Here is a 15719-nt window from a genome sequence, read left to right as displayed (position 1 = left end):
CATAACCGTTATTTCTTAGAGGTATGTGCGTTTTTAGAATTATGTGAAATTTATTTCTGGGTATTACAAAACCAGAATGACCAGAAACACTTGGGATGTACGAAAATTGAGATTCTAAACACTAACATACGGGTTCTACTAGCAGGGCTCACTCTGCTCGCTGCCTATTTAGCCAATTGCTATTGTTTATACAAAGTGGCTACACAATTTTGTCTTTGGCTAACAAAAACGTTCCTAAAGTAACACTATTTTCATAATGATAAATCAAATAGTTGATTAAATTGAAGGTGTCAGGTCTATTAAAGTAGTATGTGTTTACATATGTAGATGTTTAATTTGTAAAGGGGCGCTTGGCTGATGCGTTAGCGGTCTCGGATCGATCCCCGTCGGTGGGCCCATTTGGGCTACTTTTCGTTCCAGCCAGTGTACCATGACTGGTATATCAAAGGTCATGGTATGTACTATCTTGTCTGTGGTACGATGCATATAAAAGATTCCTTGCTGCTAATTGAAGAGTAGCCCATGAAGTGGCGACAGCGGGTTTCCTCCCTTAACATATGTGTTGTCCTTAACCATATGTCTGACGCCATATAACTAATTAAAATGTATTGAAAGTTAAAGTTTGTTTTGCTTAACGACGCCACAAGAGCACATTGATTTATTAATCATCGGCTGTTGGATGTCAAACATTTAGTAATTTTGACATATACTCTTAGAAAGGAAACACTCTACATTTTTCCATTAGTAGCAAAGGATCTTTTATATGCACTATCCCACAGGCAGGATAGCACATACCACGGCTTTTAATACACCAGTCGTGGTGCATTGACTGGAAAGATAAATAGCCCGATTGGTCCACCGACGGGGATCGATCCTAGTTCGTAGAGTGCTCGGTTCAGGTACTTTGGTCATAGGTGGTAATGGATGGGGATCGATCCTAGTGAGACTGCGCATCAGTCGAACGCTTTACCACTGGGCTCCGTAAAACAAGGTGACGGGACGTAGCCCAGCGGTAAAACGCTTGCTCGATGTGCAATCAGTCTGGGATCGATCCCCGTCAATGGGCCCACTGGGCTATTTCTCTTTCCAGCCAGTGCACCACGACTGGTACATCAAAGGCCGTGGTATGTACTACCCTGTCTGTGGGATGGTGCATATAAAAGATCCCTTGTTGCTAATCAAAAAAGAGTAGCCCATGAAGTGGCGACAGCGAGTTTCCTCTCTCGATATCTGTGTGGTCCTTAATCATATGTCCGACGCCATATAACCGTAAATAAAATGTGCTGAGTGCGTCGTTACATGAAACATTTCCTCCTTTTGCAAAACGTGGACACTGAAATCAATAATGACATTAGTCACCTAAAGCGGTGTGACAGACCATTTTAATCAGGTTATAAACTCGTGTATAGGATTTAACCTGGCGACGGGCATCCTTCTGTCCAAACACTGGATTTTAATGGGGCAATTAAATGGGGCAACTACAACACGACCATTTATTAATAATAAAATTACAGATAAGATAGTCAGCAACTACAACAACGTTTTTGTTTAACTGTACCAATAACGTTTTGTATCGCATCCATTAATCAGAAGCTTTGCTCATGGAGAAATAATATGGCACGTGTAAAATAGCCCCGTGTACACAAAATATTGATTTTGCAAGAGATATTTTATTTACTTTATTCAGGTGCATACGCTGAGGGCTAAAACACGAGAGACTATTCATATGTCATGGGAAATTGTAGACAAAAGAGTTCGCCAGGTTCATATTATATATTAGATATAGTGTCTTGTTTAGAGTCTTGTTTAGAATATCACAGTGTGCTAGAGTTAATGTTTTGTTTAACGGACGGACTCTAGTTTTGTAAACATTACAGCAGATTGTTCACTATTGCAGCCGTTTTTGATCATTGAAATCAAACATTACTTATATTTTATTGTTTACATTATCCATTTCCGTATAACGAAAGTGTTTCTGGTCATCCTGTTATTTATAATATCACAAAATGCATGTTTCATATTTTTAAAAACGCACGTGCGTCTGAGAAGTTGCGATTATTGATTCGAGTTCTAGTCTATTTTTTAATGATATTTTCCGGTTTTAACGATACAGACTCTTGTTTCACTCTGTTGTAACTTTATCCAAGTGTTATAGGTTTGTAGATTAACTTAGTGTCCATTTTTACGGGTTGAAACTAGGGTCTGTACCTTTAAAGGTTTTTTTTTTTTTGGGGGGGGGTGTTGTTGTTGGGGTTTTTTTTATCATCGGCTATTGGATGTCAAACATTTGGTAATTTTGACTCGTAGTCTTCAGAGGAAACCCACTACATTTTTCCATCAGTAACAAGCTCGCTGGCTGTGGTATCCTGACTAAAATAGTCTTGAACATAGCAAAGTAGGAAGGGTGAATCATCCTGGTTATTTGCAGTCGTCCTACAGGCCTAGGATGTGGTATATCCCACTGGCTTATAGCTGTCGTATACGTAAAACAGGATGTATCACCCTGATGAGTGGCAGTCCTCTTCCAGTAGTATGTACATGTATCATCCTGGTGAATGGCAGTCCTTATATCATCAAAGCAGGAAACGTCGGGCAAGCCAGGACCAAGGAAAGGTAAATCAGCATGGTGTGAAACTACTAGATTTATGCAAGTTACATAACATTTATATTCTCAATGGCAGATGTGGAAATGATAAAAATATAGGTAAAGTTACCAGTAAAGATTGTAGTTTAATTGATTATGATATAGGTACTTACCTAGCCCGAGTACTCTGACTGTAAGAGAGCTAGACGGACATTTGGACATAAACACGCTCTCATTACAGAATGAGAGCGTGTTTATGTCCAAATGTCCGTCTAGCTCTCTTACAGTCAGAGTACTCGGGCTAGTACTTACCATGTTTTTAAAACTGTTACTGATTTTGAAATATGTGATTTTGACCCACTTCTGTCAGATATACATTGTGCACTGGTACTTACATATACTTGCATATGTAACACAGACAATAACCCAAACAATTCGGCTGACAACAGAAAAAAAGTGCGTAAATGGGTCCCTAGTAAACGTGAGGAATTTACTAATAATATAGACAACAGTATAATTTTAAAAAATCTCTCTAGCTCTTGGCGACGCATCTGTTGATACAAAAACGCGTGTTAATCAAGCAGCCGATATGTTAAAAAATCTATTTTTAGACACAGCAGTCTCGACATTCGGTCACACGCGCGTGTGTAGCGGAAATGGGTTTGAATTATATAAGTGATGTAAGGAAAATAACTCTATTGGTATAAGTCTGTTATGTCATTATGTTATTATTATGTTATTGTTAGGTAATTAAAGTTGGTTAGAGTAATTAACTAATTGGAGTAATGTTAAGTTTATAAATGGTAGTTATTAGTGGGGAAAATAATTAAGTTGGGTTTGGTCTTGAATTATTAGTTTTTAATTATTGATTTTAAATTATTTATAGTCTAGACACCATCATTGAGTTTTGTATTAAGGAGTATATTAAGTTTAGCTTAGAGCATTCTGTCTTACGTTTTACTACCTCTTTTAACCTTAGTTTTTAATGTGTTTATATCATTTTAAAAAAAAGCAAATATTGTTGTAAATGTGTTTTGTTATTAATTATTGTGTGTTGTATGTTTTTAAATATAATTAGAAGCTCGGTCTTTTAACCTAGGGGATTATTTATTTTTTATTGTTTTAATATTCTTCAACAATACATTGTGTATCGGGGTGGATGTTTTTAATTAAATAAATGTCCTGGGGTGTTTTTATTCAGTCCACCCCTGGTTGGGGCGGGGTAGGTCCGGGGCTTCTCGTCTCCTTTTTGGGGTCGGGTTCTTCTTTTGGGGCGGGTTCTTCACCTTGGTCTTGGCCCGAAGGCATAGTTTTGGATCAGTCCAGGGTATATAATCTTTTTTAATCTTAATCTTTTTAAGGGCATATTTATTGTTTAATTTTTCATTTTTCATTTACCTGTTTGGAAATGCCCAGTCAAAAACAAGCGTCACACTAAAGTAATTAAAATTAATTTTTATTTAAATACCATAGGTTATTTCAATGATGCATCAAAATCCCCCCTATGCCTTTTATAAATAATTTAATTGCCCCATTAAAAAATAATTATCTGTCCCACACTCGACCACTGGCCATGCCAGAGACTGGGTGTGGGAGAGACGTGCCTGAACCTTAATTGGATAGAGGCACGTTAATAGAGTTTACGCTACATTCTGTCTTGGACAGAGGGAACCGGCCAAGGCCGTCTCTGTGGCTAGGATAGGCGTATGCTACAACAGCTTGCTCTGAATGTGCACGTAAATCTCTTTGTTATTGCTAAGGGAGACAGCCTACAGCACCAAGACGGTCATAATAAAGAGCCATTTTCGGAATAATACTGAAAGTAAAACCTATTGGCTTTCCTCACTATTTTAATTAGAACGACCATCAAAATTGCGTCAAATTTCCTTCATGTAAACGCGCACCTCTTCCTCTTTGACATAATCCTACGGGACTTTCAAAATTCCGTAGTACCAATTACACCCCTCCTGTCACCAACATTGGACTGCTGGTGCTCCCTTGCACTTGTCAGTGCAGGCGTCCCTTCTCTAACCCTCCCCCAACTCTTTCCTGTCCTGGACAGAGGGAATCGGCCAAGGCCGGTCCCTGTGACCAGGATAGGCGTGTGCTACAACAGCTTGCTCTGAATGTGCACGTAAATCTCTTTCTCGTTCTCTCGGGTTTAGTTTCGAGTTGGCAGAGGGTGTAGTCCATGAGGCAGATACCGAAACTCTTTACCACCCCCCACCCCCCACCCCCACCCCCCACCCCACCCCAGGGATATTTTGGAGACAAGTATTTTTAAATACCTCATTATATATGAAGTTAATATCTGCTTGTCTGCAGCAAAAATGTTGGTGGATTAAAAAAAATATCCCCATTTGAATGGGGGTACCGTAGCACATTTTGTGTCCCAAAAACACTATGTTGAAAAATTAAATATAGTGATAAAGTTGTCATCCATATAAATATTTAACAGATATAAGGCCAAAATGAATGATATTCATCCTATACTAGATGTTAATAGTAACATACCAAATAACAATGCAATATGTGGTATGAATAATGATATACTCATCGGCAAAAGTTAAGCAATGCCTGAAATGCATTATTTTCTATATTTACACATATTTTGGGCTGCTTGAACCTTTTACTATTAAAAATTGCACTGTATTTAATATATTGAGGCAGCATTATTCAAATATGGTTCAGTATATCCACCTATACTATACTCAACAAAATTAATTAAGGTCCAATAGATATTTTAGCATTTTCCTTTAAATATGGGGGAAAATACAACTTCTTCTGTTGAAAGTTGTCAGCATTGTGGTATGTTCTTAAACTTAATGACTTAAATAACAATTTTGAGGGAACACAATGACAAAAAACATTCTGAACAAATACTAGCCTAATGCTCATTTCAATATTTTTCATAAGTATGTGAAATACCCAGTGTTTTTTGCATGTATAACCAGTAAAAGTTTACTGAAACAATGTATAGAAGCCATATACATGACCAAAACATGCTAAAATAATATGACAGTAACAAAGAATTATATTATAATATAAGAAAGTTTACTAGCCCTTAATTAATTTTGTTGAGTATACATGTATGTGCATCAATATTATGAATATGTCCCTCTTTACTAAACACCAGTGTTAAAAAAGTTAAAACATCAGTTTTGTGTACCTACCATAATTTCTTTTGCATTACATGTACAAGTCATCTATCTCACAGAAGTTCATCTGTGTTTGTAATATTTTTAGATTTGCCTTTATATTTACACTGTGCTTAAATTATGCTCAGGTGTATATAATTATTTTCTACATCAAATATTGTCTAGGAAAGTTTTGACTTCCTTTCATATTCCTTTGCATTTTCATGCAATTAAAATATGTCTGTCATGTTCACAATTTCTGGTATTCTCCATCTCCAGACTGCTCTGGTTCCTCCATCAGTATGTCCATCAGCACTCATAGTATAATATCACTATTTCATCTCTAGTGTTCCTTCTAAAATTTCTCAGCCATATGACAATTTGGTTGGGGAATAGCCTGGACTGTCTGGCATGACTGATACGAAATGACAACTTGGCAATTTGTTCTCTTTATGTGCATTCTCAGAGCATTCTCAGTGAATACATACATGTAGAGTGGAGAAGGCTGATTTGTACTCTACTGTAGTTCAATATTATCATCCTTGGTTTGGCAACAAACATTTCCAGATATTTCTCAAGTCATGATGTTTTTGTATGTTATTCGCATCTGCACTCCTATAGAGAAGGTATATGAAATGATCTGCTTCTTAAATATATGAACATCATTTTTTGCTGAACTTCCATGAGCTAACAACATTTCAAGGAAGTCTTGATGTTGCTTGAGAATATTCAAAACCTCCAGTTTTCCATTCTGCATAAAAGCACTGTTTGTATCATAGCCAGTAATGGCAAGTACATCTGGAATTGCTAGTTAGTGTCTTCCCTGCATCCTTAATGATGCTGTGCACATCTATAAGATGCCTCTTGTTGCCAAGTTGAGTGTATACAAATTTTCGTATCTGGGATGGTGAACTGGCAGCAATGTACAGATATTGAAGTATAATATTTGTTTCTGCATTTTCTTGTGTACTTTACAACACCCCCAGACATAGTTTGTGTTTGAAACATGTACTTTGTCTCACAAATAGAACCCTCTTCCCAAGAAGCTGAGGGCAGAGTTTTCTTTTTTTCATTTAAAAGGTCTTTCAGTCTCTTAAGACCATTGTAGGGATTCCTTAGATCAAGTGTGGCTTCGAAGAACCCCTTTCACATGAGAAATGTAGTGCCAAACCACGAATGCTGTTATTATGCTACTGTGGATTAGTTGATATTCCCTGAAAATATGCTGTACCAATAGAGCAAATTGGAAGAGAGCAAATTGCCATGGTCTCATATGGTATTAGTCATATCACAAAGTCCAGGGTATTCCTCAAACACATAGAAATGGCTGAGAAATGTCCAAAGAAATACTGAAGCTGAATTGGATGGTTTGTGATCTGATAATGCAAGAGCTGTTGACATATTGAGGGAGGAACAAGAGCAAAGGCCCAGAGGACAAAATGGGAAATTACAGATATTGTGAACATAATAGACATTATATTTGAGTCAGATGATAAGACTGAAATAGGAAAAAAGTCAAGTGCTAGATATGCCTGATGACTATATCTGATGTTAATTATATAAATCTAAGCATAAATTAAGCACAATTTAAATACAAATATGTTTTTAAAAATAGTACAAGCTTCTGTGAGATAGATGAATTGTAAATGTTTTAACACACATGCCGAGGAAAGGTACTTATAATTGGCTGGTACTAAGAACAGAGGGACATCTTCATAAATTTGTGAACATAGTATATAAACTCCATATACTTAACTATATTTGAATAATGAAGCCTCAATATGTTATAGAAAAAAGCCAGGTCAATTTGTTTTTTTAATAATAAAAGCTTCAGGCAATCCTAAGTATGTGTATACATAGAAATTAATACATTTCTGGCATTGCTTACTAGTAACTTATTTTGAGAAGTATAAAATTATTCATACCTCATATAATATTGTTTTGTAATTGTTATTAACATCTACTTTATAGAATAAAAGGAAGGATGTAGAAATAGAAAATTGTAAACTTCACATATTATATCATAGTTGGGTCACATAAAATGACTGAGAATTGGGAATGAAAGTTAGATTTTTATAGTGTTGATATTTGCCTGATGACAATATTCTATGTAGATATCAATTATATACACCAAAACATAAGTTAAGCATAATATAAATAGAACTGCAATTCTAAAATATTACAAAAAGCAAAAAAAAAACGAGCTATTGTAAGATGAACTGTTGTGAGATAGATAAATTGTATATGTAATGCAGACTTGCCTAGAATGGTATGTAAATTCACTTTTTATGTTTGTAAGACTTGTGTGTAATATAAAAATATTCAAAATATCCATGTAAATGGTTTAGACAGCATGTACTGCACCATACTTAAGTAATACTGCCTTCAGATATTAAATACAATACAATAATAAAAGGATCAGAATGTTTTAGGTATACACATGTACATAGAGAATTACGTATATCGGGAACTGTGTAACTTTTGCTGGTGAGTATACCCCCGGTACTATATCCATACCACATATATTGCATTGCTTTGTGGTTTGTTGTTATGAACATGTAATATAGCATGAATAGCATTCATAATTTGGTCTTAAACCTGTTCAAAATATGTATGCATGTTAACTTCAACATTGCCATGCAGTGTTTTTTCATATACTATGTTTGTAATACTCAGGACATTTCAAATTCATTGACTCTCTATGCTTAGTCAGATGCCAAAAATGTATTATTTTTTGGTGGAATACATTCACCAGTAACCCAGCTTTAAAGTAAAAGCAGTGATATAGTCCAGAATTATTTTTAAATATTTTTGAAAATTATGTGGAACATTCACCTTGATAAGAAATTTGCCCTGTTAAAAATAAATAGGGTGCCTACACTCAAACGTGCCCTACAGGCACACCCACCAACAGATTGCCTTCAGACAAGCTGATTTGAATATGTCTATGGATAGGCTTCAAAGATATACTCATCTTGAAAAATCCCTATGGGGGGGGGGCGGGGGGGGGTATAGTGGGCCCACGGTCTAGTGAGTAAACTTCACTCATTGCTTCCCCCATCTCTTCGGAGTTGGGTTAGTGGGTTTAATAATTGGGCTTTCTTTTTTTTTAGTTATGGTATAGAAAAAACGCTCTTTAATTTTTGTTTTAATGTAGTTTTAAAAGGGCCCTGAAAGTTAAAAGACATGTTTATTTTTTGTTATATAAAAGAATGATTTATGATTTTATTTTGTAAATAAATGATTGATTGAGTTAAGACTATCTTGTTTGCTTGTTTTATTCTTAGTTGGCTATGAATAAATATAAGAACTTGGGTTGATCTAACAAGATGGTGCAAGATATTAAATTGAATAATTACACCTCCTGTTACACGTGTACACAAATAGCCGGAGTAAAAGGTCAGGGAACAACAAGTGGTTCGGAGCAAGATGCAAATATTTACGAAGTTAGTATCACGAAGCTCAAACTTTATACGTAAAACATAAAACTGCAGATAATAAAATGAGATTAATAAATGCTAGTAAATCTTATAAGAAATCTATATTTAAAGCATATTCACAAAATAAATTTAAGACAGAAAAGAAAATGAGACAATTACGTTCAGATGACCCAAAAGATTTTTACAAAGTATTTAAGAATAAAGAACAGTGCAACCTGGACAATAACGCCCCTTCTATAGATATTTTGTTTTTAATTATTTCAGTGATTTAAATAAGGGCAAACCCAATGATGATAACCAATTTCATTTTGATATGGACCAGGTACTAAACGAAGTAAACAATGATTGTCATTTTATTAACAGGAAATTCAGTGAAGATGAAATAATGAAAGCTATAAAACGATTAAAAATCAATAAAGCAGTAGGTGTAGATACAATAGCCAACGAATATATTAAATCAACTGCCACCTTGATCATGCCAGTCTATGTTAAACTTTTAATACTATATTTGATCACGGCGTTCTACCTGAGGAATGGCTTACAGGTATTATTATACCAATTTTTTAAAATAAAGGGAACAGACTAGTACCCGAAAATTATCGACCAATTACACTACTCTGCTGTTGTTCTAAGCTATTCACAACTTTACTTAATAACCGGTTAAACTTATTTATTAAGGAAAACAATATCATTAGTGAGGCACAGACTGCATTTCGTAAAGGCTATTCACCTACAGACCACATATTCACATTACATAACTTGATAGATTTTTTGAAAAAAAAGAAATTATACTGTGCATTTATTGATTTTCAGAACGCTTTCGATATGGTACCAAGAACTCAACTTTGGCATAAGCTGTTACAAAATAACATAACTAGTAAATTTTTCAGATTTATCTACCAGATGTATCAAGGTCTAAAATCATTAATTTCCGTAAATAATCAGCAATCAGCTTTATTCCCTTGCAACAACGGTATCTGCCAAGGCGAAAATTTATCCCCTCTTCTGTTCTTGTATCTCAACGATTTAGAAGATTATTTATCCAACCAGGGATGCAAAGGAATCCGAATTAAAACAGATAATAAAGAAAATCCGGTAGACATTGCTATGCACATCCTTTGTTTGTTATATACAGATGATATGGCTTTATTAGCAAAAAGTGCAGATGACCTACAATATACTTTAAATACATTTTACCAGTATTGCAATGATTGGAAACTTAAAATTAATAGTAACAAAACAAAAATACTGATTTTTAACGGAACTGCTAAAGACTATAAACATATTTTTAAGATTGGAAACACTATTTTAGAAAATGTTAAAGAATACAAATATTTAGGAATCACTTTTAGTAAATTAAATAACTTCCGAACTACCAAGAGCAGACTTAGTCAACAGGCTACCAAGGCTATGTATTTTGTACTAGCGAAATCAAAGGAATACCATCTATCAACTGAATGCAAACTTAAAATGTTCGACTCGATGGTTCTGCAAATCTTATTATATGGCTGCGAAATTTGGGGGCACAAGAAAAATGATATATTTAACTCTGTACAAATCAACTTCTTCAGACATATTTTACCTGTTAAGAAATCAACACCATGTTTTATGTTATACGGAGAGCTAGGACGAATGCCAGTTGAATTACTCATACATAGAAGAATGATATGCTACTGGGCACAGCTTTTATCAGGAAAAGAATCAAAGCTCTCATTGTTATTATACAAAGCTATGTTAAACGATCATCTTACTAACGGAATCAACAATAATTGGATCACCGCTATCAAAAACATTTTGGATAACTTAGGAATGAGCAATGTATGGATATCTCAATCGTTCATATCAGTAAACTGTCTCTCGCAACAAATCAAACAAAGGCAACACTATCAATATTTACAAATATGGAGAAATAACTTATCACAATCATTGAGAGGGAAAGGTTACGAGCTATATAAAGAAAACTTATTTCTTGAAAATTATTTTAGTATACTTCCTGAAAAGCTATGGTCAGTTATCATAAAATTTAGAACGTCTAACCACTATTTACCCGTTAAAACTGGTCGTTGGAATAACACACCTATAGATGAGAGACTTTGTACACTGCGACGTCAATGATATTGGCGATGAGTTTCATTATATTTTTGTTTGTAATTTGTTTCATGACTTAAGGGTCCAATATATACATTCATATTACTATAAACGACCATGTACGTATAAATTTAAAGAATTAATGAACAGTAAGCGAATCGGAATATTAAAGAAATTAGCATATTTTATAAGTAATTAGTAGTAACTTTAAACGTCCCTAACCAAACAAAACAAAAATATCTAACTATTATTACTATGACATGTTTGCGTATAAGTACTTGGCCACACATGATGTATATCCAGATTATATTTATATGAACACGAACTTGTGGTTTGTGTTCGATGTTCTTAAATATGTACATGTATCTAATGTATTTAGAGTTTTTGTTATACATATTGTTCTTATAGAATTCTATTTATTGGTATTTGTATATGTTCATTATCAACCATCTTGTCACGTGAATGTTACAAATGGTATATGTATATATTCCTCCTATGCCGTTGTGCAACGGTCAGAGTGTAAATAAATTCTTGTCTTCTTGTCTTGTCGTCCTTGGAAATGGCAGACGTCATACAGTCAAACTAGGAAAGATCCATCATCTTGGAGAGTGGCAGTCCTCATACAGGCAAAGTTGAACAAATGTACAATATTGTTTTGGGAAAAAAGAAAGAAATATTTTATTGAACGATGCACTCAACACATTGTATTTACGGTTATATGGCATCAGACTTATGGTTAAGGACAACATAAATATTGAGAGAGGAAGCCCGCTGTCGCCACTTCATGGGCTACTCTTTTCGATTAGCAGCAAGGGATCTTTTATACGCACCATCCCACATACAAGGTAGTACATACCACGGCCTTTGATATACCAGTCGTGGTGCATTGGATGGAACGAGAAATAGCTGAATGGTCCCACCGACGGGGATCGATCCCAGACCGACCGCACATCGAGCGAGTGTTTTACCACTGGTCTACGTCCCGCCCACCAATATTGTTTTGGAGAGTGGCAGCTTTAGTTTAAATGATGCATTTTCCCATAGACAGATCAGCACACACCATAGCCTTACATGGATATACAAGTCATGGTGCAGTGCTTGGTAGGTTTTGTGTCTAAAATACCACTAGAGCATACTGATTTAATAATCACCAGCTATTAAATGGCAAACATTTTGTACATTTTTACAGTTAGTTTTCAGAGGAAATCGGCTACATTTTTCCATTAGGAGCATGAATTGTCCTGGAAAGTGTCAATTCTACAGGTAAAATAGGACAGATGTACATCGTTCTGGGGAGTGGCAGTCCTCAAAAAGACAAAATAGATATATTGTCCCAGAGAAGACAATCGTCATACAGGTAAAATAGGACAGATGTACATCATTCTGGGGACCCCTGCGTGTGCTGTAACCTCACCGTGGTGCAGGGGTGTAACATTCTCTTTGAGAATGGCCAATACAGCACAAAATTTAAGTTTTGAGTAAAATTCAGTATCCGTAAAATTTTGTGATATTTGTGTTTTTGCACAGTTCTTTACACTGTTTTTGTTTAAGTCTTGAATTTTTATATTGATGTTGATCATCACTTTATTTATTTGCATTACCATAGTTTGACACCCAATAGCCGATGTATTTTTCGTGCTGGGGTGTCGTTAAACATTCATTCATTCATTCGTTCTGGGGAGTGGCAGTCCTCAAAAAGACAAAATACATATATTGTCCCAGAGAAGACAACCGTCATACAGGTAAAATTGGACAGATGTACATCATTCTGGGGAGTGGCAGTCCTCAAAAAGACAAAATAGATATATTGTCCCAGAGAAGACAATCGTCATACAGGTAAAATAGGACAGAATTTGAATGAATGAATGTTTAATGACACCCCAGCACGAAAAAATACATCGGCTATTGGGTGTCAAACTATGGTAATGCAAATAAATAAAGTGATAATCAACATCAATATAAAAATTCAAGATTTAAACAAAAACAGTAAAGAACTGTGCAAAAACACAAATATCACAGAGAGATACTAAATTTTACTCAAAACTTCAATTTTGTGCTGTATTGGCCATTCTCAAAGAAAATGTTGCACCCCTGCACCATGGTGAGGTTACAGCACACGCAGGGGCAAATAGGACATATGTACATCGTTCTGGGGAGTGGCAGTCCTCAAAAAGACAAAATAGATATATTGTCCCAGAGAAAACAATCGTCATACAGGTCAATTACGACAGATGTATATTGTTCTGGGGAGTGGCAGTCCTCAAAAAGGACAGATGTACATCGTTCTGGGGAGTAGCAGTCCTCAAAAAGACAAAATAGATATACTGTCCCAGAGAAGACAATCGTCAAACAGGTAAAATAGGACAGATGCATTGTCCCAATTGGCAGACTTGGTATGGAGCATTACATAGCCATGTGGTAAAGCACTCGCTTGATGTACGGTCAATCTGGGATCTATCCCCATCAGTGGGCCCATTGGGTTTTGTCGTTCCAGCCAGTGCACCACGACTGGTATATCAAATGTCGTGGCATGTTCTATCCTGTCTGTGGGATGGTACATATAAAAAGATCCCTTGCTACTAATGGAAAAATGTAGCAGGTTTCCTCTCTAAGATTACCATAGTTTGACGCCCAATAGCCTATGTATTTTTCATGCTGGGGTGTCGTTAAACATTCCTTCATTCATTCATCTTTAAGACTATATGTCAAAATGACCAAATGTTTGACACCCAATAGCCTATGTATTTTTCATGCTGGGGTGTCATTAAACATTCCTTCATTCATTCATCTTTAAGACTATATGTCAAAATAACCAAATGTTTGACACCCAATAGCCTATGTATTTTTCATGCTGGGGTGTCGTTAAACATTCCTTCATTCATTCATCTTTAAGACTATATGTCAAAATGACCAAATGTTTGACACCCAATAGCCTATGTATTTTTCATGCTGGGGTGTCGTTAAACATTCATTCATTCATTCATCTTTAAGACTATATGTCAAAATGACCAAATGTTTGACATCCAATAGCCTATGTATTTTTCATGCTGGGGTGTCGTTAAACATTCATTCATTCATTCATCTTTAAGACTATATGTCAAAATGACCAAATGTTTGACACCCAATAGCCTATGTATTTTTCATGCCGGGGTGTCGTTAAACATTCATTCATTCATTCATCTTTAAGACTATATGTCAAAATAACCAAATGTTTGACATCCAATAGCCTATGTATTTTTCATGCCGGGGTGTCGTTAAACATTCATTCATTCATTCATCTTTAAGACTATATGTCAAAATTACCAAATGTTTGACATCCAGTAGCCTATGTATTTTTCATGCTGGGGTGTCGTTAAACATTCATTCATTCATTCATCTTTAAGACTATATGTCAAAATTACCAAATGTTTGACATCCAATAGCCTATGTATTTTTCATGCTGGGGTGTCGTTAAACATTCATTCATTCATTCATCTTTAAGACTATATGTCAAAATGACCAAATGTTTGACATCCAATAGCCTATGTATTTTTCATGCTGGGGTGTCGTTAAACATTCATTCATTCATTCATCTTTAAGACTATATGTCAAAATGACCAAATGTTCGACATCCAATAGCCGATGATTAATAAATCAATGTGCTCTAGTGGTTTCGTTAAATTTGTGTTTTATCCTGAGTGGCAGTCTTCTCACGGGCAAACTTGGATGCGTGTTGTCCTAGGGAGCTTGTCCTACTGTACAAAGTGAAAAGGATGAATCACCCTGAGGAGTGGCATCGAGTGCTTCACACCCAACAACAATATGTATGTTTGTGCTGGGGTGTCGTTAAACATTGGGGGAGGCAGGACGTAGCCCAGTGGTAAACTTGGATGTGCGTTGTCCTAGGGAGCTTGTCCTACTGTACAAAGTGAAAAGGATGAATCACCCTGGGGAGTGGCATCGAGTGCTTCACACCCAACAACAATATGTATGTTTGTGCTGGGGTGTCGTTAAACATTGGGGGAGGCAGGACGTAGCCCAGTGGTAAACTTTGATGTGTGTTGTCCTAGGGAGCTTGTCCTACTGTAGAAAGTGAAAAGGATGAATCACCCTGGGGAGTGGCATCGAGTGCATCACACCCAACAACAATATGTATGTTTGTGCTGGGGTGTCGTTAAACATTGGGGGAGGCAGGACGTAGCCCAGTGGTAAAGCGCTCGCTTGGTGCGCAGTCAGTTTGGGATCAATCCCCATTGGAGGGCCAATTGGGCTATTTCTCGTTTCAGCCAGTGCATAACACACTGGTATATCAAAGGCCATGGTATGTACTGTGTTGTCAGTGGGATGGTGCATATAAAAGATCCCTTTCTGCATTAGAAAAAAAATGCTGAGGCGTTTTTCTGATGGCTACGTGTCAGAATTACCAAATGTTTGAAATCCAATAGCAGTTGATTAATTAATCAATGTGATCTAATGGTGTCGTTAAACAAA

This window comes from Gigantopelta aegis, chromosome 13 (genome assembly GCF_016097555.1).
Source record: "Gigantopelta aegis isolate Gae_Host chromosome 13, Gae_host_genome, whole genome shotgun sequence".
Classification (NCBI taxonomy): Eukaryota; Metazoa; Mollusca; class Gastropoda; order Neomphalida; family Peltospiridae; genus Gigantopelta; species Gigantopelta aegis.
The sequence above is the reverse complement of the archived record's forward strand: the minus strand, read 5'-3'. Positions refer to the sequence as shown.